General features: G+C 41.4%; 1 long non-coding RNA gene across 1 annotated transcript in view; it reads left to right on the forward strand.

Annotated features, from left to right (window-relative positions):
- Nucleotides 1-26,771, forward strand: part of LOC143030989 (uncharacterized) — a 39,050-nt gene extending 12,279 nt beyond the window's left edge. The window contains exon 4 of the long non-coding RNA XR_012966964.1: nt 26,360-26,771. This is a non-coding gene — a long non-coding RNA (uncharacterized LOC143030989). The remainder of the gene's footprint in view (nt 1-26,359) is intronic.
- Nucleotides 26,772-27,857: the final 1,086 nt, after the last annotated feature.

The raw sequence follows: 27,857 nt of genomic DNA on the forward strand, positions 1-27,857 counted from the left end.
GTGAGGATGGGAACCAGTGGTGGAAAGAGAGAAGTCAGATAGGTTTGATTAAAGAACACTGAATTGGTTTAACCTCCTCAATACAAATCAAATTCTCCTGCACAGCTGATGTACGATGATGCATGACACTAGTCGCATTATAAAATATAAAGTCACTACTAATTTACTTATTCTCTTTCTCTCTGAGTAATAATAATAAACAGAAAACATGAACAAACCAGTTCACATAATTCAGGGGTTACTCAGCTACAACTACAAAATAGATATAATCAGGATGCCAACCCTGGCATCCTCATGTACCCACTCATGCCCCATGATGGCTATGTAGGTGTCATCATATGGAAGAGTATGTTGAAAGTATGTGTGAAGAAAGACTTGCAAAAAAATTGTAGAAAGCAGAAGTGGATGGATGTAACTTGAGGGGAAGATGGAATGAAAGGGGGCTTTGGATGCAAGAGGAATGTTAGTTGTTGTTGTAGTTCCCTAGACTCTCTGGCTAAGCAGTTCCGTCTCTCCAAGGAATGCCATGGTTGAAATGGGGTTTTCCCACAAATCCTTTGTAGAGTGTATATTCTGTTGTTGGTGTGCATGATTGTGTACAATGCAGCCTTCCATAAAGTGTTGTGTGGGTTGAAGTGTTAGATCGTGGACAGTTATCTGCAATTTAGTCATCCAGCCTCTTCGGGTATCTTAACCCATTAACCACTTCACTATGGGACTTAAATCTTGCGGGCAGCAGCCAATGCCAGCCGTACGACGTGTTGTAATAATACTCGCATCATAAAATATAGTCACGGCTTATATCGATCGTTCTCTCTTTCACCCGTGAATTTTGAAAACCACAGAGAATGGGATTAAGAGCAGATTAGAGAGAATGTAAAAACACGGGCGACTATAATAAATATAATCAAGACGCCGATATGGCAGCATTGCGAATCCACTTGCCCTCATGACGCCTACGTGTGCGGTACCGTATGGAAGGGGTTAACCCATTAAACTCCGATGACAAGATTCTTGTCATTTGGTCAAATAAAACAAAAAATCATAAAACACCAAAATGTTTGATCAAACATTTTGGTGTTTTATGATTTTTTGTTTTATTTGACCAAATGACAAGAATCTTGTCATGGGAATTTAATGGGTTAGATGGGCTGGATGGTGGCCACATTGCAGTCAGGTCAGGTGGATTCTGTCCTTTTGGGTGAGAGAAGATTCAGAGGGATGGTTATCAGGGGGTCTGGCATGCAGCAGTGTGTTCTCTTTCAGTTGATGGAGCAGTGAGTGGTATGATTATTTGCTTCTAGAGGCTGGTGTCTGGTGGTTGTGGAGGAAGAGAAGAGAGTATTTGCATGTGATATAGGTATTTGGGTGTTGTTTTTATGTTTTTTTGAGTGTTTGGGTGTTCTGCAATGTAGTGTAGTGGGTATCCTGTGTTTATGCAGGCTGCAGCAAGTGTTTGTGTGCTGCTCATGTCAAGGTGATCTTGACTTTGAGGACTTTTGTTTCATAGTGCAGATGGTCTGTAGGTGTTTAATTTGTACATACATATACTAAAGGCTTTTTCCTCCTACATGGGGGGTAGCCAAAAAGAAAAAGGCATAGAAACCACTCCCACCCATTCCATTTCCAAATATTCCACTTCCCTCCACCCCCCTCCCTCCCTCTTATCTTGGCACCTCCTGGATGACGGGTCATCCCTGCATCCTGTCCACTGCCCTGGGTCAGAAGCATTGTCGCAAGACACAGCACATCCACAGCAAGGCCGCTTCATGAAATCGGCAACCCCCCTCTCCGTCCTCCCATGCAGAAAAGGAGAAGATGGGGAGACAGGCTGCACAAATAAAACTTCTTTTCAAAGAAATAAAGAAGTTTTATTTGTGCAGCCTGTAATTGTTTTTAGGGCTTTATTTTGTATGGTCTGAGGGGTGTTGTAGTGTGTCTTAGTGAGATTAAAGGCCCATGTGGAGTGCACATAATTTATCACTGAGTGTATGCATTGTTTGTATATTGTAGTATTAGTTTCTTTGTTTTGTCCAAATGTTGTACCAGTGATTGGTTTCAGTGCATTAAGTCTGTGTGTGCATTTAGTCCTTATGTTTGTGATGTGTTGTTTGAATAACATAGATGTATGTTATACCAAGAATCTTTTGTGTGTATGTATGTGTATTTACCTAGTTGTATCTTACGGGAAGGGGAGCTACTCACATGGTGTCCTGTTTCTCTATCTCACAGTATCTAAATTGTTCTTAAATTCATGTATGATTTTTGGACACACTATCATTCTGTCCAGTTTGTACCATACATCCACCACTGTATGGGGGAAGTTTTAAGTCTCTTCTATAATTGTCCTCTTTGAGTTTCTTTCCATGTCCTCCTCTAATTCTCTATCAAGGACTTCCATACCCCTCATGATTTCATAGATGGTCAACAAGTCTCCTCTTTCTCCTCTTCATTCCAGGATTGGTAACTCTAGTTTTGACAGTCTCTCTTTGTATGACAGTTCTGAAAGTATTGGGGCCATCTTCATAGTTGCTCTTTGGATTATTTAAATTTTCCTTGTATTCTTTTTGGTACTGGGTGACCATAGTATCGCTGCATACTCCAGTCTTGGTCTTATCAGTGTGACTAATAATTTCTTTGTCCATGTAAGTAAGTGCCACTTTTATTGATCTCAGCAAGTTGTAGATTTCTCTGACACATAGGCATTTCTTCCTGCCAGCCATTTTTTTGTATCAGTGTGCATGTTTGTGTTACATATTTTGTTTGTAAGGTTGTGATGGGGGATGGCATCAAAAGTTTTACTAATGTTTAGTGTTATGAGAAGTGTTCTTTGATGGGGCCTTTCTGAATTGATGCCATCTAAAACTCTTTTGTGTGAGGTTTATCAGGGGAGTGTTGTTGTTGTTGTTGTTGTCATTCCCTAGACTGTCTGTCCGAGCAGTCCCGTCTCCCCAAGGAATGCCACAGCCAAAACTGGGTTTTCCCACAAATCCTTTATAGAGTGTATGTTGTGTTGTTTGCATGCATGATTGTGTATAATGCAGTCTTCCATTATGTGTTGTATGGTATGGGGTGAAGTGTTACATCCTGGGCAGCTGTTCACAATGCGGTCATCCAGCCTCTTCTGGTAGCTTAGAAGTGCTGGGTGGTGGCTGCACCGCAGTCTGGCCTGGTGGGAGAGAGGATTCAGAAGGGTGGATATCACGGGGTCTGGCATGCAGCAGTGTGTTGTCTTTCAGTGCGTTAATGGAGCGGTGAGTGATATTATGAATATGTTTCTGGAGGCTGGTATTTGGTGGTTGTGGAGTAAGAGAAGAGAGTATCTGTGTGTGATACAGGTCTTTGGGTGTTGTTTTAATGTTTCTTGGTGTGTGTGGGTGTCTGCTATGTAGTGTAGTGTGATGTGTTTGTGATGGCTGCGGCAAGTGTTTGTGTGCCTCTCATGTCGAGGTGGTCCTTGACTTTGAGGACTTTTGTTTCATGGTGTAAATGGTCTGTAGGTGTTGTATTTGTGCAGCCTGTAATTGTTTTTAGGGCCTTGTTTTGTATGATTTGAAGGGTGTTGTGGTGTGTCTCACTGAGATTAGGAGCCCATGCAGGACTCGCATAATTCATCACTGAGCGTATGCATTGTTTGTATATTGTTGTATTAGTTTCTTTGTTTTGTCCAAATGTTGTTCCAGTGATTGACTTAAGTGCGTTAAGTCTAAGTGTGCTTTTTTTTTTATGTTTGTGATGTGTTGTTTGAAAGACATGGATGTATCATATGTTACACCAAGAATTTTTGGTGTTTTTGTGTGTAGTATTAGAGTGTTGTTGATGTAGAGATGAGGTATGTATTTGTGTTCTTTTGTCCAGTTGGTGAGAAGTGTTGCTGTAGATTTGGTTGGAGCTATTTTAAGTCTGTTTGTGATGAACCATGTGTTGAGTGTATCAAGGTATGGCTGGATTATTTCTGCAGCTTTGTCTGTGTTATGATGTGTGCATGTGATTGTTATGTCGTCTGCGTAGGAAGAGATTTGTATATCTGAGGTGTCTGGTGTGGGTAAGTCATGCATGTATAGATTAAAGAGCGTGGGGGATAGAACAGAGCCCTGTGGTACTCCATTCTTAATGTTTCTGATGTGAGATGATTGGCCATTATATGACACATAAGCATTCCTACCTGCCAGATTATTGGCCAGTCATCTTTTGGTGTTATTGTGCATGTCTGTGTTATATCTTTTATTTGTCAGGTTGTGGCGGGGGATAGCATCAAAAGCTTTACTAATGTCTAATGTTATAAGAAGTGTTCTGTGGTGAGGCCTATCTGAATTGATGCCATCTAAAATTCTTTGTGTGAGGTTTATCAGAAGAGTGTTTGTGGAGTGTAGTGTCCTAAAACCGTGTTTTGAGTCAGCAAGGTGAATATATGGTGTGACAAGTTGAAGTATTAGGCATTCAATGACTTTAGAGGGGGTGCAGAGAAGTGTGATTGGGCGGTGCGATGTTGGGATTGTTGGGTCTTTGTTCGGTTTTGGAATGTTGATTATTTTACCATGCTTACAGATGTTGGGTATAGTGTTGTGTGAATAGCTGTAGTTTGCAATGTTTGTGAGTGCATTTATACCTTGTGGTCCAATGTGTTTTAGGTGGATGTTACTTATGTTATCAGGGCCACAGGCAGATGAGTGCTTGATATTATGTATTATGTGTTTTGTCTGACTGTCTATGAAGGGTGTATAGTCTGAGTCTGTGGGAAAGTCTTTCTTACGTCGAATAGTGCGTCGGTTGTCAGGGTGAGAAGTAGATGGCTTGTCTGTGCAAAATTATTTATGAGTGTGTTTGTTTGTTGTCTGTTTGAGGGTAGATTGTCTGTTGTTGTGATTATTGCTGCGTGAGAGCGTGTTGTGTTACTGTTGGATAGTGTAATGCTGTTGAGTGTTTTGTACAATTTGCTGGTGTTTGTTTTGTGATCAAGTGTATTGATAAAGTTTTGCCAATTTTGTGTTTTTTGTTCATGTATTTTATTGGCAATCACAGTGTTTAGTGTTTGTATTTGGTCTGCTATGTTTTGAGGGATAGGTGTGGGAGTATTGTGTTTAAGCGTGTCTCGTTGTCCGATGAGGCCTTGGATTTCTGGTGTGAAGTTGGGGTTGTGTGATTTTCTGTTGCCTCTAGGGATGTATCTCTTGTCTGCATTTTGTATGATTGTATTAAAAGTGTGCACAGCATTGGGTGCAAATGTGGCAGGAAAAGGTGGAGGTAGCATGTAGATTGAGAGAAGCGAGTAAATGCCTTGGTGGATTAAAAAGTGTAATGAGGAATAGACATTTGGGAATGGATGCTAAGAGGAGACTATATGAAGGAGTGATTGGTGTACTGTTAAGTGTTTCAAAATGTTGTTCTGTCTCTTCAGTAAAAGCTTCCCAGTTAGCTCTCTTGTAATTGGTGTATGTGTGTCTGTGGCCAACTGGGGTGCATCTTGTTTTGGTGGAGTGTAGAGTGTGGTGGTCTAAAACAATGTTGTGATTCAGTAAAGGGATAAGTGGCATGATGAGTAGTATGAGGCATTCTGTGACTTTGGACAGGGTGCAGAGAAATGTGATTGCGTGGTGTGATGTTAGGACTAGGGATGGTGATTATTTTCCCATGCTTGCAGATGTCAGGTATAGTGTTGTGTGAGTAGGTAGTTTGCAATGTTGGCAAATGCATGTATGCGGTGTGGTCCAGTGGATGTTACTTACATTGTCAGGACCACAGGCAGATCATATGTTTCATCTGGCTGTCTATGAAAGGTGGATAGTCTGGGTTTGTGTGGAAGTTTTTCTATGTCGAATGGTGCATCATTCGTCAGGGTGAGGGGTGAGATGGTGTGTCTGTGCAAAATGAATTGTGAGTGTTTGCTTGTTGTAAGTTTGAGAATGTATCATGTTAATGTTGGATAGTGTAATGCTGTTGAATATTTTGTACAGTTTACTGGTGTTTCATGATTGTGTTGACAAAATTTTGCCAATTTTTTTGTCTGTTTATGTATTTTGTTGTTTATCTCTGTGTTTAGTCCTTGTATTTGGTCTATGTTTTGAGGAATAGGTGTGGGGGGGTATTGTGTTTAAATGTATCCTGTTGTTTGATAAGGCCTTGGATTCCTGGTGTAAAGCTGGGGTTGTGTAATTTTCTGTTGCTTCTGGGGATGTATTTCTTGTCTGTATTTTGTATGATTGTATTTAAACTGTGCACATATGTTTGTGATTGGTGTACTGTTTTGTGTCTCAAAATGTTCCTCTGTCTCTTCAGTAAAAACTTCTCAGTTTGCTTTCTTGTAATTGGTAAATGTGTGTCTGTGGCCAATTGGGGGTGCTTCGTGTTTTAGTGGTGATGATGATTGGAAGGTGGTCAGATCCAAGGGCTTTGACCACTTTCCATGATGTTGGGGAGCAGAAGATACCAGGAGAGGAGGAGGTGTAGAGGGCTTGGTGAGGAACATGTGTATGATTATGATTGTCAATGAATCAAGTTGTGTTAGTATATCAAGCTCTCTGTCTGTGTTGGAGTTATTAGTATACAGGTAGTAGTTGACAGGTCGTAAGCTGGTCTGGACACAAGTCAGACTTTATATATATATACAGTATATATATATATATATATATGTATATATATATATATGAATGGTAAGAATGGAAAGACACGATTGAGAACAAGAGACTTTATTCCTGACCGGTTTCGCCTTTGAGGCTTCCTCAGAGGTAATATTACCTCTGAAGAAGCCTCAAAGGCGAAACCGGTCAGGAGTAAAGTCTCTTGTTCTAAATCATGTCTTTCCATTCTTACCATTCTTACACATGTCATGATGTCACAATATATATATATATATTACCCTTTAGATATTATTTTTGTTACTGTATATATATATTGTATATTATATTTAGCATACTGAAATAATCTTAGCATCTTTGAACTATGTTGTATAGTATTTTTTAACCTTTTTATAATTTTATCTGATTTTCTTTGGGAAACGTAGCCTAGGCCTAAGCATACTGAATAAAATCCTATCATCTTTGACCTATGATATTTAATACTGTATTTTTTAACCTTTTTATTATTTTACCATCAGACTTTCTTTAGGAAACGTATGCATACTGAATAAAATCTTATTATCTTTGAGCTACGTTGTTTAATATTCATTAACCTTTTTCTAATTTTCGTTAAGAAATGTAGCCTAGGCCTATGAATACTGAATAAAGTCCTGTCATCTTTGACCTACAAATACTTTTTTTGTTGGTTAAATTAAAATCATTGCAAGGCAAAATTAGGATTTTTTTTTATTTCAAAACACATTCTTTTCGTTTACGCATTGTACCGAAAATATTGTTATCGACAACAGACTAGGCATAAACAAAGTTTATTGTTACTTTTTATTAATTGCTGGTGAGGTTATTTAATGTTTGCTTGAGAGAGGGTAGAGTGCTGGAGGACTGGAGGGGTGCCTGTATAGTTCCACTTTACAAGGGAAAAGGGGACAAGTGTGAATGTAGTAGTTTCAGAGGGATTAGCTTGTTAAGTGTAGTTGGGAAAGCTTATGGGAGGATCTTGATTGAGAGGATTAGGAGAGGAACAGAGGGAATTGGTGAGGAACAGTGTGGATTTAGGACAGGTAGAGGTTGTGTCGATCAGATCTTTGTGGTAAGACAGATATGTGAGGAAGCTATAGGAAAGGGGAAGGATGTTTTTTGGGCTTTTATGGACCTGGAAAAGGCTTATGACAGGGTAGACAGAAAGGCACTGTGGGAGGTTTTGCGGATATACGGGATAGGAGGAAAGCTTCTAGGAGCTGTCAAGAGTTTTTATGAGAGTAGTAGAGCTTGTGTCAGGATTAGAAATGGAGAGAGAGAGTGGTTCGAGGTAAAGGTGGAACTTCGTCAAGGATGCGTTATGTCGCCCTGGCTGTTAAACTTATACATGGATGGGGTAGTGCGAGAGGTAAATGCAAGGGTAGTAGGTCAGGGATTGGAGATGGTTAAAGAAAATGGAGAAAAGTGGGAGGTGAGCCAGCTGTTTTTTGTGGACGACACTGCACTTGTGGTAGGATCGGAGGAGGGATTGAGGAAGTTGGTAACAGAGTATGGGAGAGTGTGTGATAGAATAAAGTTGAAGATAAATGTGGGTAAATGTAAGGTGATGAGATGTACAAGGGGTGAAAGTGGCAGTAGTCTGGAAGTGAACATTAAGGGAGAGCGACTGGAGGAAGTGGATAGTTTTAGATACTTGGGTGCAAATGTGGCAGGAAAAGGTGGAGGTAGCATGTAGATTGAGAGAAGCGAGTAAATGCCTTGGTGGATTAAAAAGTGTAATGAGGAATAGACATTTGGGAATGGATGCTAAGAGGAGACTATATGAAGGAGTGATGTGCCAACAGCACTGTATGGGGCAGAAACATGGAACGTAAGAGTGAAGGAGTTTGAATGTGTTTGAGATGAGGTGTCTGAGAAGGATGATGGGGGTTACTAGGCTAGATAGAGTGAGAAATGAGGAGGAGAACAGGGGTGGAAAGGGGGTTGGGAGATAGGGTTGATGAAAGAGTATTAGGATGGTTTGGACACATGGAAATCTATGAGTGAAAAAAGACTAGTAAAAGAGGTATGGAAGGCAGATGTGGAGGGAGTGAACATGAAGGGATGTCCTATGATGAGGTGCATGGATGGGGTGAAGGGGGCTTTGGGGAAGAGGGGAATGTCTGTTGAGGAAGGACGAGAAAGGACAGAAGACGAGGGTGAATGGGGATTGGTTGTATATGGATGATGCCATAAGGTGGAATGGGCGGTGTGGGTGGGGGGTGAGGTAGTATGTGTGAGCAAATTTTGATGCAGCCTGAAGGGATTTCTCCCCGTCTTCTCCATTTATGCATGGGGGGGTCGCCGATTTAATGAAGCAGCCTTGCTGTGGATGTGCTGTGTCTTGCAACACTGCTTCTGACCCAGGGCAGTGGACAAGGTGCAGGGATGACCTGTCATCCAGGAGGTGTTAAGATGAGAGGGAGGGTGGAGGGGTGTGGAGTGTATTCAAGGATGGAATGGGTGGGAGTGATTTTATGCCTTTTCCTTTTTGGCTACCTCCCTTGTAAGGGGGAAAAAGCCTTGGTATATGTATGTATGTAATTGCAAAACTTAAAAATACAAAACGCTGTACCGAACATATTGTTATCAACAACAGACTAGGCATAAAAAGTTTTACTGTTACATTTTATTAATTGCAAAACATATGAAAATGCAAGGCAAAATTAGGAATATTTTTACTTCAAAACACATTCTTTTCGTTTACGTACTGTACCGAACATATTGTTATTGACAATAGACTAGCGTAGGCATAAAAAAAAGTTTTACAGTTACATTTTATTAATTGCAAAACATAAAAATACAAAATGCAATGGAAAATTAGGAAACATTTTACTTCAAACAAAATGAAAGAATATTTAGGTGGCAGGGATGCCGACGCTGCCGGCAGCCTGCCAAAACTATCAAACTTGGGTCTCGCAGCGTGCAGAGTAATTGTACTGCACTGCCAGGCATAACATTGCAGTTCTATTACTCTATTAAATGTTAAATATTATTGCACTATCTCGTGGTCGCAAAGTCGATCAGTCATAAGTCACATAGGTCATGAGTCGACGACTACCTGTACCAAGTCAATGACTCTGCGTTAGAGTCACCACAATGATAAGGTTAGGGATGGTGGCAAGTTGATTAAAGCAAAGCCCAAAGTTATTTGGAACTGTAGGTGGTATATACATTAACCCATTAAACTCCGATGACAAGATTCTTGTCATTTGGTCAAATAAAACAAAAAATCATAACACCAAAATGTTTGATCAAACACCAGAAAAATATGATGTCAGTCCTCGCACGAAGCGAGGACTGACATCGTATTTTTTTGGTGTTTGATCAAACATTTTGGTGTTTTATGATTTTTTGTTTTATTTGACCAAATGACAATAATCTTGTCATCGGAGTTTAATGGGTTAACTATTGTTATTGTGGACTTCTTGCCTGTGCGCATTTGAATTAATTGTGTTTTGGTGGTGGTGTCTGTGGTAGGGAGGAGGGTTTCGGTAATGGCACTTGTGTCCACAAAGGAGATAGACTGTTGAACCAGGGTGAAGACTCCACTACTGTTGTCGTCGGTCCGGTCTTATCTAATGGTAGTGAAGTTGTGAAAAATGGGTGTTTTTTGAGAGTGAGTTTTGTGTTCTGTGTGATGGGAACATGTATGTTGTGTTGTTTGAGGAAGTATTCGAGTTCATGTTTTTTTGTGTTGATGCCATCCGAGTTGTATTGCAAGATGTTTATATTGTGTGTTCTGTTTTTATGTGTTGTACATTGTTGTCCAGGGTTGGGGCACTGATGGGGGAAGGATTAAGATCTGGGTTAGGAGGAAGAGGAGAGAGGATGACAAGGGTAGGGGTATGGGTAAGGGTGCAGGGTGGGGTCGGGAAGGTGGGAGTGAAGTTGTGTTTGTGTATTGGGAATGGATGCTAAGAGGAGACTGTATGAAGGAGTGATTGTGCCAACAGCACTGTATGGAGCAGAAACATGGAACATAAGAGAGAAGGAGTTTGAATGTGTTTGAGATGAGGTGTCTGAGAAGTATAATGGGAGTTACTAGTCTTGATAGAGTGAGAAATGAGGTGAGGAGGAGAACAGGGGTGGAAAGGGGGTTGGGAGATAGGGTTGATGAAAGAGTATTAGGATAGTTTAGACACATGGAAAGAATGAGTGAAGAAAGACTAGTAAAAGAGGTATGGAAAGCAGATGTGGAGGGAGTGAACATGAAGGGACGTCCTAGGATGAAGTGGATGGATGGGGTGAAAGGGGCTTTGGGGAAGAGGGGAATGTCTGTTGAGGAAGGACGGGAGAGGACAGAAGACAGGTGAATGGAGAATGGTTGTATATGGATGATGATGTGATGCATGAGGTGGAATGGGCGGGGGTATGGGGGTGAGGTAGTATGTGTGAGCAAATTTGACACAGCCCGAAGGGATTTCTCCCGTCTTCTCATTTATGCATGGGGGGACGGAGAGGGGGGGTCGCCAATTTAATGAAGCGGCCTTGATGTGGATGTACTGTGTCTTGCAACACTGCTTCTGACCCAGGGTAGTGGACAAGGTGCAGGGATGACCTGTCATCCAGGAGGTGCTAAGATGAGAGGGAGGGTGGAAGGGTGTGGAATGTATTCAGGGAAGGAATGGGTGGGAATGATTTTATGCCTTTTCCTTTTTGGCTACCTCCCTTGTAAGGGGGAAAATGCCTTGGTATATGTATGTATGTATTGATTTGTGTCAGCAAGTGTTGTGGAAGTGAGGTGGGCCTAGTTTTTGCACAAGTTTCACTGAACTGAGCCCTTTGTCTGCTTGGGGTAATGGGTTTGGAGCATATTGGACCTGTGTATTTTGTGATGGGCATAGGGTTACTCTCTACATCTCTGGCTAATAGTAGATGAGGGAGAATCACCCCCCCCCCCCCAGTGCAGAAAAATGTGAAGGTATGAGATGTAGGATTGTGGTACTCACCTGGGTAACCAAAGCTGCTCCCAGGGATTGGTGCCACCTGCATAGAGCCGGTGGCATGGGATTTTTTGAGAGTTGGCTCCCAACTCTTGGGGTTGGAGGGTGGTCCTACCATGAAGATACTACTGCACCAGAACTTGGAATGTCAGTCGAGCTTTCTGGGCTGGTATGGAGAGTGGGTGCCACACATCTCCCTAGGGAGGTGGGAAATAGGATGTGTCTGCTTGTAGACTTCCTGGACATCTCTTGTGAGTAGGTTTTCTCCAAGGGAGGGTCTTCCTCTTGTAGTTGTACGGGGAATCCAGTGGTGCAGCCTCTTGCAGACCAGACACATCAGCACCCTTGTCTTTTCTAAGTGATTTGTGGTCCTGCCTGGAGGCTGTTACCAGCTTCCTGGAGGCCACAAGTCTTCTGGAAGAGAGGCCAAGGGCACTGGATTAATTGATTCATTGATTGTCAGTTGAGCAAAGGAGTGAGAAAGCAAAATATACAGTAGAAATTAGTGGAGATTGTAAATGAATGAGGAAATGACACTACTCAAAGGGATGACAATCAAACAAAGAAGAGAGAATACAAAACACAAGAGTGAATAGTGATTGTAAATGGATGAGGAAATGGTACTCGCCAGTGGTCTCTTGTCTACCCAATGTATACCTCAAGTAGAACGGGGGGTTAGTTAAGCCAGCACCAGTTATTGGGCCGTGCTGTGGAAGTTGTCTTGCTGCATTGCCTCTGACCCAAGAAATGTGATGGGGACAGGGATAATCCATAATCCATGGGATGCATAGATGGGAGGGGCAGTGAATGGATTGGATTATTGTGGGATGGGTGGGTGCATGCCTCGTCTGGCCACCTCTCTTGTAAAGGAGAAAAGGCCCTTTGGTATATGTATGTAGGGTGGATGCATGCTGTAGTTTAGTCACCCCCCTTTATAAAGGGGGGTTAGTTAAGCCAGCACCAGTTATTGGGCCGTGCTGTGGAAGTTGTCTTGCTGCATTGCCTCTGACCCAAGAAATGTGATGGGGACAGGGATAATCCATAATCCATGAGATGCATAGATGGGAGGGGCAGTGAATGGATTGGATTATTGTGGGATGGGTGGGTGCATGCCTCGTCTGGCCACCTCCCTTGTAAAGGAGAAAAGGCCCTTTGGTATCTCGAATTATGACAAAAGAAACAATATAGATTTAATATATCTAGACTTTGCAAAAGCTTTTGATACCGTCCCACACGAAAGACTACTTACTAAATTAGCTTTGCATGGAATAAGTGGTAGCCTATTAGGTTGGACTAGTAATTGGTTGAATGGTCGAAAACAGAGAGTTGTTTTAAATGGAAAAACTTCTGGATGGAAAAGTGTTGCAAGTGGAGTTCCTCAGGGTTCCGTTCTTGGGCCACTTCTATTCATAGTATATATAAATGATATAGACCATGGACTAAAATCTACTGTTTCCAAATTTGCTGATGATACAAAACTGTGTGGAGTGGCAAATGATCACTCAAACCAATTAGATATTCAAGAAGATTTAGATCAATTACAGCAATGGTCTGAAAAGTGGCTAATGAAATTTAACACAAGTAAATGCAAGGTAATGCACATAGGTAAAAATAACAGCAAGTACGATTACAAGTTATTTGGAAATTCGTTAACAAAAGTGGATAGTGAAAAAAGATCTCGGCGTAATTATCAGTAACGACCTCAAATCATCCAAGCAGTGTATTTCAGCCTCTGAGAAAGCAAATAAGATTCTGGGACTGATTGCACGATCTTTTGATTTCAAAAGTCCATCACTCATTAACAAGCTATATAAATCGTTAGTTCGTCCACATTTGGAATATGCTGTTTCTGTATGGTCACTGAATCTCATTAAAGACATTGACAGACTGGAAAAAGTACAACGGCGAGCCACAAAACTGATTCCAAATATAAAAAATAAATCATACGAAAATCGACTAAAACACATGAATCTGTTTTCCCTAAAAAAGCGTAGACTCAGAGGTGACTTGATACAGGTCTTTAAGATTTTAAAGGGAATTGACAACATCAAAAGTGACCAAATTTTCACATTGAATGAGAATCAGACAAGAAACAATGGTCTCAAACTATCCGGAAATAGATTCAATTTGGAAGTAGGTAGAAACAACTTTGCCAACCGTGTAGTAAATGAATGGAATAAACTTCCTGCAGAGGTAGTGCAATGTAGTTCAGTTCGAAGCTTTAAGAATCAGATAAATACCTAAGTAAGATGCTGTAATGATTATAATTTATCTTATATTATTTGCTTTTGTTTTGTTATCATTTGTCTGTCTGATTTTCATTTATTATTAGTTATATGTCAATTTATTATTATTTACTATTTACCTGTTTGTTCATTATTTAACTATACCTATGCATTTATTTATGTATTTTATTTGTTATTTACATTATTATAGTTTTTATTTATTGGTTTATTATTAATATGATTTTTTTTCGCATCCGACCTAGATATGGATCAAAAGGTCTCCTGTCGGCATGCTCCGCCTTTGTAATCCTTTGTAATCCTTTGGTATATGTATGTAGGGTGGATGCATGCTGTAGCTTAGTCACCCCCCTTTATAAAGAGGAAAAGGCTTTTTGATCCCCTCAGACTACACAATTTCTCCATTCCCTATCCTCACACAAACTCTACTGATTGTGTAATAACTTTTTATTGTCCTGCCCAATGTCCTTCCACCTATACCATACTTATGCAATACACTCCATAATGCTACTGTATGTCTTGCACCTCCAAATCCATGGAAGAAGTCCGAAAGGCATCCTTGCCCATTGCCAGAACTTAAACACATCTTGCTACAAAAACTTGTTTCATTCACATAGCCTCTACCTTTCCTAAACCCATGTTCTTCCTCAGTTACTCCCTGTGTTCACCTCCTAATCTTTTCTGTTAACATCCTTGCATACACCTTATTGACTACACTTCTACTATGATCCTTTTCCTTTTTATAGTGGAACTAGACATGCATTCCTCCAATCCACTTGAATACTTCCTTCCCTTAGGCTACACTCAACAGACTGATCCCTCTAAAACTGCTATGACCCTTTTCCTTTATATAGTGGAACTATACGTGCATTTCTCCAATCCACTTGAATACTTCCTTCCCTTAGGCATACATTAAACTCATTAGCTATTTAACTTTCAACTACTCCCTTTGCTGTACACTCCACATAACTATCTAACCTAGGTGCCATTCCAGTTTTCATTTCTGTGAGTACTCTGTATCTTTTCTTTTTCTATGATCCTATAAATCATCTCACCCATCAAAGCCTCCCAATCCTCTTCTGCATTCAACAACTCCCCCCAAATACACCATCCATCTCCCCTTTACCACCTTCACTTCCATTAGCATCTGTCTGTCTGCACCCTTTACATTCTCTTTACTCTGACTCATCCACCCCTACTCTTTTCACTTCCTTCTCAAACATCTTTTTATTCTTTTACAAAAATTTCCACCAAACACTTACCCCACTTGACATCCACTCTTTGTTTCCTTTTCCTTGCATTTTGCTTCTATCCTCTTTTGTCTGTATCTCTTGTATGCTTCCCCATTTCTTCTTTGCAACCATTCTTCATATGATCATTTGCTTTCTGCTCCCACTACTTTCACCTCCTCATCCCACCATTTGCTGCTTCTCCGGGTCACTCCCATCCTCCTCATCTCACATATTGTCTTTGCACATTTTAGCACTGTCTCCTAGTAACATACCATTCATTTTCTAATCCTGTTTTTCCTCTATCACTACATATATTCCATATGACTCTCAGCTTTGCCTGGTATTCTTTCTCCTATTTAATTTGCTCACCCCCAGGATTTCTCTGCCTTTTTCACTTTTCTTTCCTCTCTACATAACATTTCCCATCTACCAGATGATTATCTAGCAGTCCATTGCTCTCTCCCCTAAGTACATTTATGTCCAGAACTCTTCTAAACTTCCATATGAGCATCACTAGTCCTTTGATGCCCTCTTGACTTTCTGCTCAGACAGTCCTTAAGACAACAACACAATATCTCTTCTCTAAATCACTTTTGGTCATGACTGGAGGCTGTGGGTCAGGGTCTTCTGCAAGAGAGACCAGGGTCAATTGATTGACTGACTAACCACACGTCACCCTGACCCACATATGTTTATTCTAAAACATTATGTTTGCTATAATTTTTCCCTATCAGTACACATCTCTTATTTCTCTGCCATAGTTCCTTCCTGCCACCCCATACCTCCCTACAACTCCATCTATCAGCTCATGTGTTTTAACATTAATATCCCCCAACACCACTATGTTTATATTTCCCCCAAATTCTCCACATACTCATTTACATCACTCACAAATGAACCTCCCTCTTCACTTTTTTCACACACCTCAGTGTTTATCAGCAGAGCCACTCTTTCCATACTGCCAATCCTGGCACTGAACCTACCATGCTCCCAAACTCCAACTTGCCCATCCCTTTTAGTTAAGATTCACTCAACTCCAACACATCCATCTTTCCTCTCACAAACATATTAACAATCTCCTCCCTTTTACTTTAATCCATACCACATCCACACATGTTTACGAGTCATTTACAGGGGTTTCTGGTTGAAGTCCTCCCAGACCCTGTAATGCCCTAACTTTTCAGAGTAGCGAAATAGAGAATGAAGATTCCTAGTCCCACACTCTCCTATTTAGTTCCTATGACATGCTTAGGAACATGGAGGTGGCATCATCCCCCCCCAACTCACTAATAGTTTCTGACTATAATTTCTCCACCTTGACACCTTGCCCATAGTAAGGCTACAAAAACGAGAAGTAGAAAAAAATGAAATAATGGTAGAGTTGGGAGCAAGCACTTGCAGAACCTGTCACTGCTGCAGCCAAGCAAGCATTGAGTTAGTTGCCAGTGGCATAAAGCAGAAAGATGGCATGATGCTCTGTAGCCTGCCCAAATTTAGGGCAAAATTCAAACAACCCAAACATTATTCCTCTTTGGACATACTCGTATGTTTGTTCCACCCTGGGTCCTCTAGTCCAAACTCTTATTGAATACTGTACAGTACTTATTTTGCCATGCACGGTACATTACAGCCATTAAATCTGGAACCAATGAGAGGTACATTCATGTGGTAATCCCACCAGATGGACACTTGGTATATGGATAAGGCCCAAGATCCTTTATCACTATATCTTATACTTACATGTGGAGAGCTAACAACTGGTGACTGTCCCCCTTTCTATACCACTTTCTGTTGGTGATATGGAAACAGTCCACATTAATATAATATGAAAAATAGTCTGCTGCTTCCTCATTTAACCCATTCAACTCCGATGACAAGATGTCTTGTCATTTGGTCAAATAAAACAAAAAATCATAATAAAACAACAAAATGTTTGATGATCAAACAGCACCAGAAAAATATGACGTCATCAGTCCTCCTCGAGGAGGACTGATGACGTCATATTTTTCTGGTGCTGTTTGATCATCAAACATTTTGTTGTTTTATTATGATTTTTTGTTTTATTTGACCAAATGACAAGACATCTTGTCATCGGAGTTGAATGGGTTAAAGATCTTTGAGATGGCCCAAGGGACATTGCCAGATACTGTGGGACTGCAGATTTTCCACATTGTAAAATTTGAGGCAACAATTGATTTTTACCCTTCATCTTCTTCAGTGCTATTTGTATCCTCTTTTCCTATAGCCCTAACCCTTGCCTATTACAGTCATTTTCCAGGAGTCTCTTACTGCCACATTCAAAGCCTTCCTCACCTCTGTATTCAGCAACACCATGAAATACAGTAACCATCTTCCCCCTTTCTGCCTTACTAACCCACCATACACCCATTTTTATCTTATCCTCTCTTGCTATACATTTTGCTTCCACCCTCTTTATTTTCTATTTCTATGCTTCTGCATATCTTTGCAACCCTTGATAATATGCTTGCTTCATTCCTACTGTCACCACCCTGAACTCTTCATCCCATTATTCACTGCCTCACCAGTTCCCTCCCATCCTCCTCATCCCCATACTATTGTTGCACATGTTAGCACCTCCTCTTCGAAACATACTTATTCTTTACTGTTTTGCTGTCCTTGAATATACTCTATGTTTCTCACAGCTTTGCCTGATATTCTTGATCTTCCTTCTCATTGAACTTGCCCATCTTTAAGCAAGGTTTACACACTACGATAAATTGTAGCGATTTATTGTAATGAAAAGGTTGTTACAATTTGTCATTACGTGTAAACAGGAGATCGTAGCGATTTATCGCTACGATCCCCTGTTTACACGTAATGACAAATTGTAACAACCTTTTCATTACAATAAATCGCTACAATTTATCGTAGCATGTAAACCTTGCTTTACCTCTGCCATCTCTCCTTTTGTTCCTTCTCCACTTAACCTCCACTCATAATAATCATCCCCTCCATCAGATAGACCTGATTGCCTGCTGCCCTCTCATATGAGCTCATTTACATCCAGAACTCTCCTAGCCTTCCATTTGGGCACCACTACATAGATCATTAATGCCCTCTAGACTTGTGAATAAAGTAAATATAGGATGTGACCTTTGAGTGATTGGTTTAACAGCAAAATTGATTTTCAGAAATGACAGAAATAATTAGTCTTCAAGAAGGAAACCAGTCTTGCAAGGAAAGAAGGAATTTTAGTTGAAAATGAAAAACATACTTGAAGATTTTTAGATAACAAGGACACCATCAGCAAAAGGAACATCCCTTGGCTTGCCTCCAGACTCTTTCCATCTCTAAATGGCAGTTAAACTCAACCTGCTTGGTCTTCTGTGTGGTCTTTAAACCTTCCATAATGGTCAGGCCATCAGAATAGTCATCTTGCATGGTGGTTGTCCATCCGTATTTTCCCCACTAGAGATAACCCATCCTTGACTATGTGGTACAATTTTGGTCTCCATCCTACAGAATGGACATCAATTTGCCAGAATCAGTACAGAGAAGAATGACCAAAATGATACATACATACATACATATACCAAAGGCTTTTTTCCCCTTACAAGGAAGGTAGCCAAAAAGGAAAAGGCATAAAATCATTTCCACCCATTCCATCCCTGAATACACTCCACACCCCTCCACCCTCCCTCCCATCTTAGCACCTCCCGGATGACAGGTCATCCCTGCACCTTGTCCTCTGCCCTGGGTCAGAAGCAGTGTCGCAAGACACAGCACATCCACAGCAAGGCTGCTTCATTAAATCAGCGACCCCCCCTCTCCGTCTCCCCATTGCATAAAAGGAGAAGACGGGGAGAAATCCCTTTGGGCTGCGTCAAATTTTGCTCACACATACTACCTCGCCCCCCATCCCCCCATCCATTCCTCCACATGCAATCACAACATCATCCATATACAACCATTTTCCATTCACCCCTGTCTTCTGTCCTCTCCCGTCCTTCCTCAACAGACATTCCCCTCTTCCCCAAAGCCCCCTTCACCCCATCCATCCATCTCATCCTAGGACGTCCCCTCATGTTCACTCCGTCCACATCTTCCTTCCATACCTCTTTTACTAGTCTCTCTTCACTCATTCTTTCCATGTGTCCAAACCATCCTAATACTCTTTCATCAACCCTATCTCCCATCTCCCTTTCCACCCCTGTTCTCCTCACCTCATTTCTCACTCTAGCCTAGTAACCCCCATCATACTTCTCAGACACCTCATCTCAAACACATTCAAACTCCTTCTCTCTTCTTCTCTTATCTTCCACGTTTCTGCCCCATACAGTGCTGTTGGCACAATCACTCCTTCATACAGTCTCCTCTTAGCATCCATTCCCAAATGTCTATTCCTCATTACACTCTTTAATCCACCAAGGCATTTACTTGCTTCTCTCAATCTACATTCTACCTCCACCTTCACTCCACCTTTTCCTGCCACATTTGCACCCAAATATCTAAAACTATCCACTTCCTCCAGTCGCTCTCCCTTAATGCTCACTTCCAGTCTACTGCCACTTTCACCCCTTGTACATCTCATCACCTTACTTTTACCCACATTTATCTTTAGCTTTCTTCTATCACATACTCTCCCAAACTCTGCCACCAACTTCCTCAATCCCTCCTCCGATCCTGCCACAAGCGCAGTGTCGTCCGCAAACAACAGCTGGCTCACCTCCCTTTTTTCTCCATTTTCTTTAACCATCTCCAATCCCTTGCCCACTACCCTTGCATTTACCTCTCGCACCACCCCATCCATGTATAAGTTCAACAGCCAGGGCGACATAAGGCATCCTTGACAAAGTCCCACCTTTACCTCAAACCACTCACTCTCTCCATTTCCAATCCTGACACAAGCTCTATTACTTTCATAAAAACTCTTGACAGCTCCCAGAAGCTTTCCTCCTATCCCATATATCCGCATAACCTCCCACAGTGCCTTTCTGTCTACCCTATCATAAGCCTTTTCTAGATCCATAAAAGCTCAAAAAACACCCTTCTCCTTTCCTATAGCTTTCTCACATATCTGTCTTACCACAAAGATCTGATCTACACAACCTCTACCTGTCCTAAATCCACACTGTTCCTCACCAATTACTCCTGTTCCTCTTCTAATCCTCTCAATCAAGATCCTCCCCTAAGCCTTCCCAACTACACTCAACAAGCTAATCCCTCTGAAACTACTACATTCACACTTGTCCCCTTTTTCCCTTGTAAAGAGGAACTATACAGGCACTCCTCCAGTCCTCCGGCACTCTACCCTCTCTCCAGCAAACATTAAATAACCTCACCAGCCAGTCCACCATCACTGTACCTCCCTTTTTCAGACATTCTGCATGGCATCCATCCCTACCAGGTGCCTTACCTGCTTTCATCATCTTAACAACTGCCTTCACCTCATCCTTCCTTATTTCTCCTCCACTCTCCTCACTCATCACTCTCATTTTCTTCACATTTCCCACTGCAGCTATCTTTCCCTCCCTATCCTCCTTCACATTTAGCAACTCCCTAAAATATTCTGCCCATCTTCCCCTTACTGCCTTCTCTTCCATTATCATCTCTCCATCTGCACCTTTTACCTTTTCTTCTCTACTTGATTCGCCTCCTCTTCCTCTCTTAATTTCTTTCCAAAACATGTTTTTATTACTTTCAAAATTTTCTGTCATACTCTTACCCCATTTCACATCTGCTCTCCTCTTTGCCTCCTTTACCTTTTGTTTTACTTCTCTTTTCTTTTCTTTGTACCTCTCATATGACTCCCTCGTCCTATTTTGTAACCAATCTGTGAAAGCTCGCTTCTCTTCTACAACCTTCTTTGTTTCCTCATCCCACCATTCACTACCCTTTCTTCTATTTCCTCCTGTCCTTCTTGTTCCACACACCATCCTTGCACACTTTATGACTCCCTCCTTGAACCATCCCCATTCCTCCTCCACACCTAACTCTACTCTATCCTTCACTCCCTCCACTCCTCCTTCAGCTTCTTTTCGTACTCCTTCTCCTTTTCCTTTTCATTCAAAGAGTTCACTCTAAGAACCTCCCTACCTTTTGTTCCTTTCCTCTTTCTCCATCTATCCTCCACTCTCAACTTACCTTCCACCAGAAAATGATCTGATATTCCCCCACCCTCTCCCCTTAGCACATGTACATCCTTAACTCTTCCTATCATAATCCTATTTACCACTACATAATCCATTAGCGCTCTATCTACCCCCCTTCCATCTGCCACCCTCTCCCATGTGTACTTATGCTTGACTTTCTTCCAAAACACTGTATTTGCTATCATCAACTCTCTAGACACATTTCCACCATCAACTCTCCACTACAATTCTTTCCTGGAACTCCACATTTCCCAACCACTCCATCGATTGGACCATTTCCTACCCTAGCATTAAGGTCTCCCAGTACTATTACATTGACATTTCTTCCTAAATCCTCTATGCACTCATTTAAATCTATCCAAAAGGCCTCCCTTTCTTCTACACTCTTCTCACTGCCAGGCCCATATGCACTTACAAAGATCCACATCTCCTTTCCCAGTTTCACCTTCATCCACATTATCCTTGAGGAAACCTCCTTCCACTCCACTACACGTTTACCTATCTCTTCACTTACTAGAATAGCCACCCCTTCCCTCCCTCACCCTCTCTTTACTCCTGATAACCTCCCACTTACACTCCCAAACTTACACTCACCCTTCCCTTTCAACTTAGTTTCACTCAAAGCCAACACATCCATCTTTCTTCTCACAAACATACTACCTATCTCTTCCCTTTTACTCTCATCTGTGTCACATACATACACATTAAAGACCCAAACCTTAGGGTGCTGGTCCGAAAACTCCCAGACCCTCTTATGCTTTTACTTTTTTGTTTAGGAATGTCCCCTGTGGGGCTACAAGGAGAAGGATGCCTAGTCTCAATCCCCGTCCCTTTCTTCTCGCCTATTACGATCCAAGTGGGAATACTTGGTGGCAGTATTCTTTTCCCCCACCACAGGGAAATCCCCCACCACAGAAAAAGAATACTCAGAGAAATGGTACAGGACAGCAACAAGAGGTTGGGGGACAGCATAACGGAGGGACAGTTGTAGTATAAAAGTGTCATCAGAAATTTGCCTGACGAAGAGAGGCTTAGGCACCTTAACTTACACTCTGGAAAGATGCAGAGTGCGAGGTGATCTAATAGAGATGTTCAGGTGGATCAAAGGCTTTAACAAGGGTGATGCAAACAAGGTCATATTAAAACAACAGGGCAGGACTCGCAGTAATGGATATAAACTGGACAAATTTAGATTTAAGAAGGAAATAGGCAAGAATTGGTTTACTAATAGGGTGGTTGACGAATGGAATAAACTTAGTAACCATGTAGTAAGTGCTGAAACTATCAATTGTTTTAAGAAACGATTAGACAACTTTATGGATGGGGGGGATGACAGGTGGTGATGGATATGGAGCTGCCTAGTGTAGGCCTTATGGTCTCTTGCAGTCTCCTTCATTCTTATATTCTTAACTGTGCTCCATGCCATCTCTTGCTCTCCCTCTTACTCCAGTCGTAATTCATCACACATCTCTGTCTTGCCCTTGTGAGATGACACATTCTCTGTGAAATGAAAAGAAAAAAAGAAGAGTGACATTATCAGCCATTTTCACATATTCTTTTTTGAAAATCACATCCAACAGTTTTACATTGCTCCTTGTTTTTAAACATGATTATTGGAATTAATTGTTGTGTAATAGATGCTCATAATACCTTTTTTGATTAATGAAATGACATACAAATGACTAGTTCCTGGTTATGCATACATACATATACCAAGGCTTTTTCCCCCTTACAAGGGAGGTAGCTAAAAGGAAAAGGCATAAAATCATTCCCACCCTTTCCATCCCTAAATACACTCCACACCTCCTCCACCCTCCCTCTTATCTTAGCACCTCCTGGATGACAGGTCATCCCTGCACCTTGTCCACTGCCTTGGATCAGAAGCAGTGTCGCAAGACACACCACATCCACAGCAAGGCCACTTCATTAAATCGGCAACCCCCCCTCTCCGTCCCTCTATGCATAAAAGGAGAAGACGGGGAGAAATCCCTTTGGGCTGCGTCAAAATTTGCTCACACATACTACCTCATCCCCCACCCATTCCACCTCATGCATCACAGCATCATCCATATACAACCATTCTCCATTCACCCCTGTCTTCTGTCCTCTCCCGTCCTTCCTCAGCAGGCATTCCCTTCTTCCCCAAAGTCCCCTTCACCTGGTTATGGACTTGCTTTATTTTTCTGTTCCATACTGGAAAAAAAAGGAAAAAGAAGAGAAAAAAAGTGCAGCACTAGATGTTAACTTGGCACTACTGTTTAGAAATGTTATATGAACTTGGAACCATAATTACATCTTTTATGTCTTCAGTTTCTTTAAAAATTACTTCTTGCCAATTAGGCGGCTTTCAGTTGTAATCTGAAGAGAAGATTTGCTGACTCTTTATAAATCCTCTTTTGAGGTCTTGTAGCCCTTGTTGCTACACCACCTCTCCATAGTTCCTCTAGGTTTGACATTCATCTTGGAGTTGATGCCAAGAGTGAGGCAGCAACTGAGACTGACATGAAGTCTGTAAAATATTGTCTTGCTAAATAACATTGACTTTATTCTTTCAACAATAACCAAAAGTCCTCCAGCATCAGTGGGGGGCAGGAAATAGTGGTCTTTGGAAGCCTGTAGTCACAACCCACATGACAAGTGATAGGCCCAGTGGTCACTCGGTGGGAAGACTAAAGGGGCATTTAGACGGCCAAACAGTTTGACAAACCCAGTTTGTCAAACAAGTGTTTGAAGTGATGTTTGACCATGTGAATTGGGTATTTGGTTGTCAAACATGTTCAACAAATGTGTTTGAAGACGAAATACCCCATTGACATTGTCAAACATCACTTCAAACACTTGTCTGACAAACCAGGTTTGTCAAAATGTTTGACCATATAAATGGCCCTTAAAGAGCAACACAGCTCAGCAGCAGCCTACATGACTACTAAAAGTCAAAGCCCATGGCATAGGAGGAAAAGTGTTTGAATGGATCAGTGACAGAAAACAGTGGGTCACCATAAACAGTTTAAAATCCAAATGGGGTAGTGTTTCTAGTGGAGTTCCCCAGGGCTTGGTTTTGGGTCCCTTATTGTTTATTATATATAAATGACTTGGCCATTGGGATTAATAATGATGCAAGTTTATGGATGACACTAAAGTAGGATGCCAAATTAGGTCAGGAGACGCTGCAGTTCTGCAGGAAAATCTTAACGAATTGTTCACGTGGTGAAATGGCAAATGGACTTACGTGTCACAAAGTGCAGTGTGTTAAATGTAGATTTATACAACCCAGAAAGCAGGTATAGCTGAGGTAATACTATTTAGGAAAAAACTGAGTGCAAGAGAGACTTAGGAGTGCTAGTAAGTCCTGACCATTTAGGAAACGATGCATTAGCACCAGGAATAGAACTAACATAGCATTAGGTTTCATTGGTAGGGCAGTTATGAATAAAAATGCAGAGGTTATTAGATTCTAGTATTAGACCCATTCTTGATTATGCATTACACTTTTGGTTTTCATTCTGTAGAATGGGTATCAATTCACTAGAATCTGTACAGAAGAGAATGACCAAAATGACAACATGTGGGATCAGAAATGTACCTTGCGAGGTCAGGCTTAGGCACCTTAACTTACACTCTCTGGAAAGACACAGAGTACAAGGTGATCTAATAGAGGTGTTAAGTGGATCAGAGGCTTTAACAAGGGTGATACAAGCAAGGTCATCATATTAAGACAACAGGGCAGGACTCACAGTAATGGATTTATAATGGACAATTTTAGATATAGAAAGGAAATAGCCAAGAACTGGTTTACCAATAGAATGGTCAATGAATGGAATAGACTTAGTAACCATATAGTAAGTGCTAAACCTATTGGTGGTTGTAAGAAAAGGTTAGACGACTTTATGGATGGGGATGACATATGGTAATGGACATGGAACTGCCTAGTATAGGCCATATGGTCTCTTGAAGTCTTTGTATATTCCTATGATTCTATTCAGGGTCTGTTTTGTTCCCCCCCACATGGGGAATGGGATAGAAGAGACGTTCTAAGATAGCCTCTCTAAACTATAGTCAAACCAGCATAAGGAGTCCTTTGGGGCTGTGGCTTCATTGAATGCAGCAGTGACAAATCTAATCTATTAACTAATGCATTTTGAGTTTTAGAATATAAATATGATTGTATCGATTACTTAAATGTATACAATATACTTTATTTAAATAATATACTAATAATATATTTAAAACATCCTTTTACGTCAGTTCAAAAATAAGCTAGATAAGAATGTGGCACCAGCGCGCTGGCGCCACATTCTTATCTAGCTTATTTTTGAACTGACGTAAAAGGATGTTTTAAATATATTATTAGTATATTATTTAAATAAAGTATATTGTATACATTTAAGTAATCGATACAATCATATTTATATTCTAAAACTCAAAATGCATTTTTAATAGATTAGATTTGTCACTGCTGCATTCAATGAGGCCACGCCCCCAAAGGACTCCTTACACTGGTTTGACTATAGGCTTGGGAACCACTCCCATCAAGGTCAGTCAAATGTGGCATGAAGAACGATAACACTAACCAAACAACAAAGTGGAAGCAACAACATTACCAAACCCAAAACCCACTCTGTTGTACTTCTGTACACCCAGAGCACTTCATTATGAACAGAACAGAGCCCCCTTGCAAACTCAAAAACAGTCTACAATGGCAACACAGGAGAAATTTATTATCTTCGATGTATATACCAAAAGACTTCATCATTATAATGGAGGAACCCAGCCAAGGCATTTACCCATCCTACAGAGGTGAATGGAGAAGGGTTGTATATGGATGATGATGTGATGCATGAGGTGGAATGTGTGGGGGGATGAGGGGTGAGGTAGTATGTGTGAGCAAAATTTGACGCAGCCCGAAGGGATTTCTCCCCGTCTTCTCCTTTTATGCATGGGGGGACAGAGAGGGGTGGTCACCGATATAATGAAGCGGCCTTGCTGTGGATGTGCTGTGCCTTGCGACACTGACTCTGACCCAAGGCAGTGGACAAGGTGCAGGGATAACCCGTCATCCAGGAGGTGCTAAGATGGGAGGGAAGGGGAGTGTATTTAGGGATGGAATGGGTGGGAATGATTTTATGCCTTTTTCTTTTTGGCTACCTCCCTTGAAAGGGGGAAAAGGCCTTGGTATATGTATGTGTATGTATGTATGTACACCCATCCAACACACATTTGTGTCTCTTCTTTCAGGTTGTGGATGAAGGGACATCCCTGTCTCCAGCTACTGCCTGGGTCAGAAGCAATGCAGCAAGATGGTCTTTAAGAAGAAGTCTGCATAAGTACGCATGGGAGAGGGTGGTGGGTGGAAGATAGGGATTTAATGGACTATATAGTGGTAACCAGGAGAAGAATAGAAAGGTAGAATGGTGGAATATCAGATCATTTTTTGGTGGAAGGTAAGTTGAGAGTGGAAGATAGATGAGAAAAAAGGAAAAGGACAGAAGGTAGGGATGTGCTTAGAAAACTCCTTAAATGTAAAAGAAAGGAGTACAGGAAGCTGAGAGAAGGATAGAGTAGAACTAGGAATGGATGTGCTGTGTCTTGCGACACTGTTTCTGACCAAGGGCAGTGGACAGGATGCAGGGATGACCCATCATCCAGGAGGTGCCAAGATGAGAGGGAGGGTGGAGGGGAGTGGAACATGTAGGGGATGGAATGGGTGGGAGTGGTTTCTGTGCCTTTTTCTTTTTGGCTACCCCCCTGTGTAAGGGGGAAAAAGCCTTTGGTATATGTATGTATGTACTCTGTACTTCTCATATGATTCTCTTGTCCTCTTCTGTAACCAATATGTGAATGCTTGCTTCCCTTCTACAGCCCTCTTTGCTTGCTCACCCCACCACTCACTACCCTTCCTTCTATTTCCTCCCGCCCTCCTTGTTCCACACACCAACTTTGCACACCATGTGACTTCCTCCTTAGACCATCCCCATTCCTCCATGCCTAGTTCTACTCTATCCTTCACTCCCTCCCACTCCTCTCTCAGCTTCTTGTACCCCTCCATTTCTTTCTCATTTAAGCAGTTTACTTTAAGCACCTCCCTAACTTCTGTCCTTTTCTTCTTTCTCCATCTATCCTCCCCTCTCAACTTATCTTCCTCCAAAAAATTATCTGATATTCCCCACCTCTCTCCTTAGAACATGTACATCCAAAACTCCTATTCTCATGGTTACCACTATGTAGTCCATTAATGCCCTATTTACAACCCTTCATCCACCACCCTTTTCCATCTGTACTTATGCTTGACTTTCTTCCTAAACACTGTATTTGCTATCATCAGCTCTCTTTCTAGACAGATCTCCACCACTAACTCTCCACTACAATTTTTTCCTGGAACTCTAAACTTCCCAACCACTCCATCTTTTGGTTCATTTCCTATCCTAGCATTAAGACCTCCCAATACCACTACATTGACATATCTACCTAAACCCTCTATATACTCATTCAAATATATCTAAAAAGCCTCCCTTACTTCACTACCAGGCCCATATGCACTTACACCCACATTTCCCTTCCCAGTTTCACCTTCATCCACATTTTACTTGAAGAAACCTCCTTTCATTCTACCACACTCTTACCTATCTCTTCACTTACTAGTATAGCCACCCCTTCTCTCCCTCGTCCTTTCTTCACTCCTGAGACCCTCCCACTTACACTCCCAAACTCAAACTCATCCCTCTCTCTCACCTTA

The sequence above is a fragment of the Oratosquilla oratoria genome, chromosome 12, assembly GCF_046742065.1.
Source record: "Oratosquilla oratoria isolate Oo_2021 chromosome 12, ASM4674206v1, whole genome shotgun sequence".
Lineage (NCBI taxonomy): Eukaryota > Metazoa > Arthropoda > Malacostraca > Stomatopoda > Squillidae > Oratosquilla > Oratosquilla oratoria.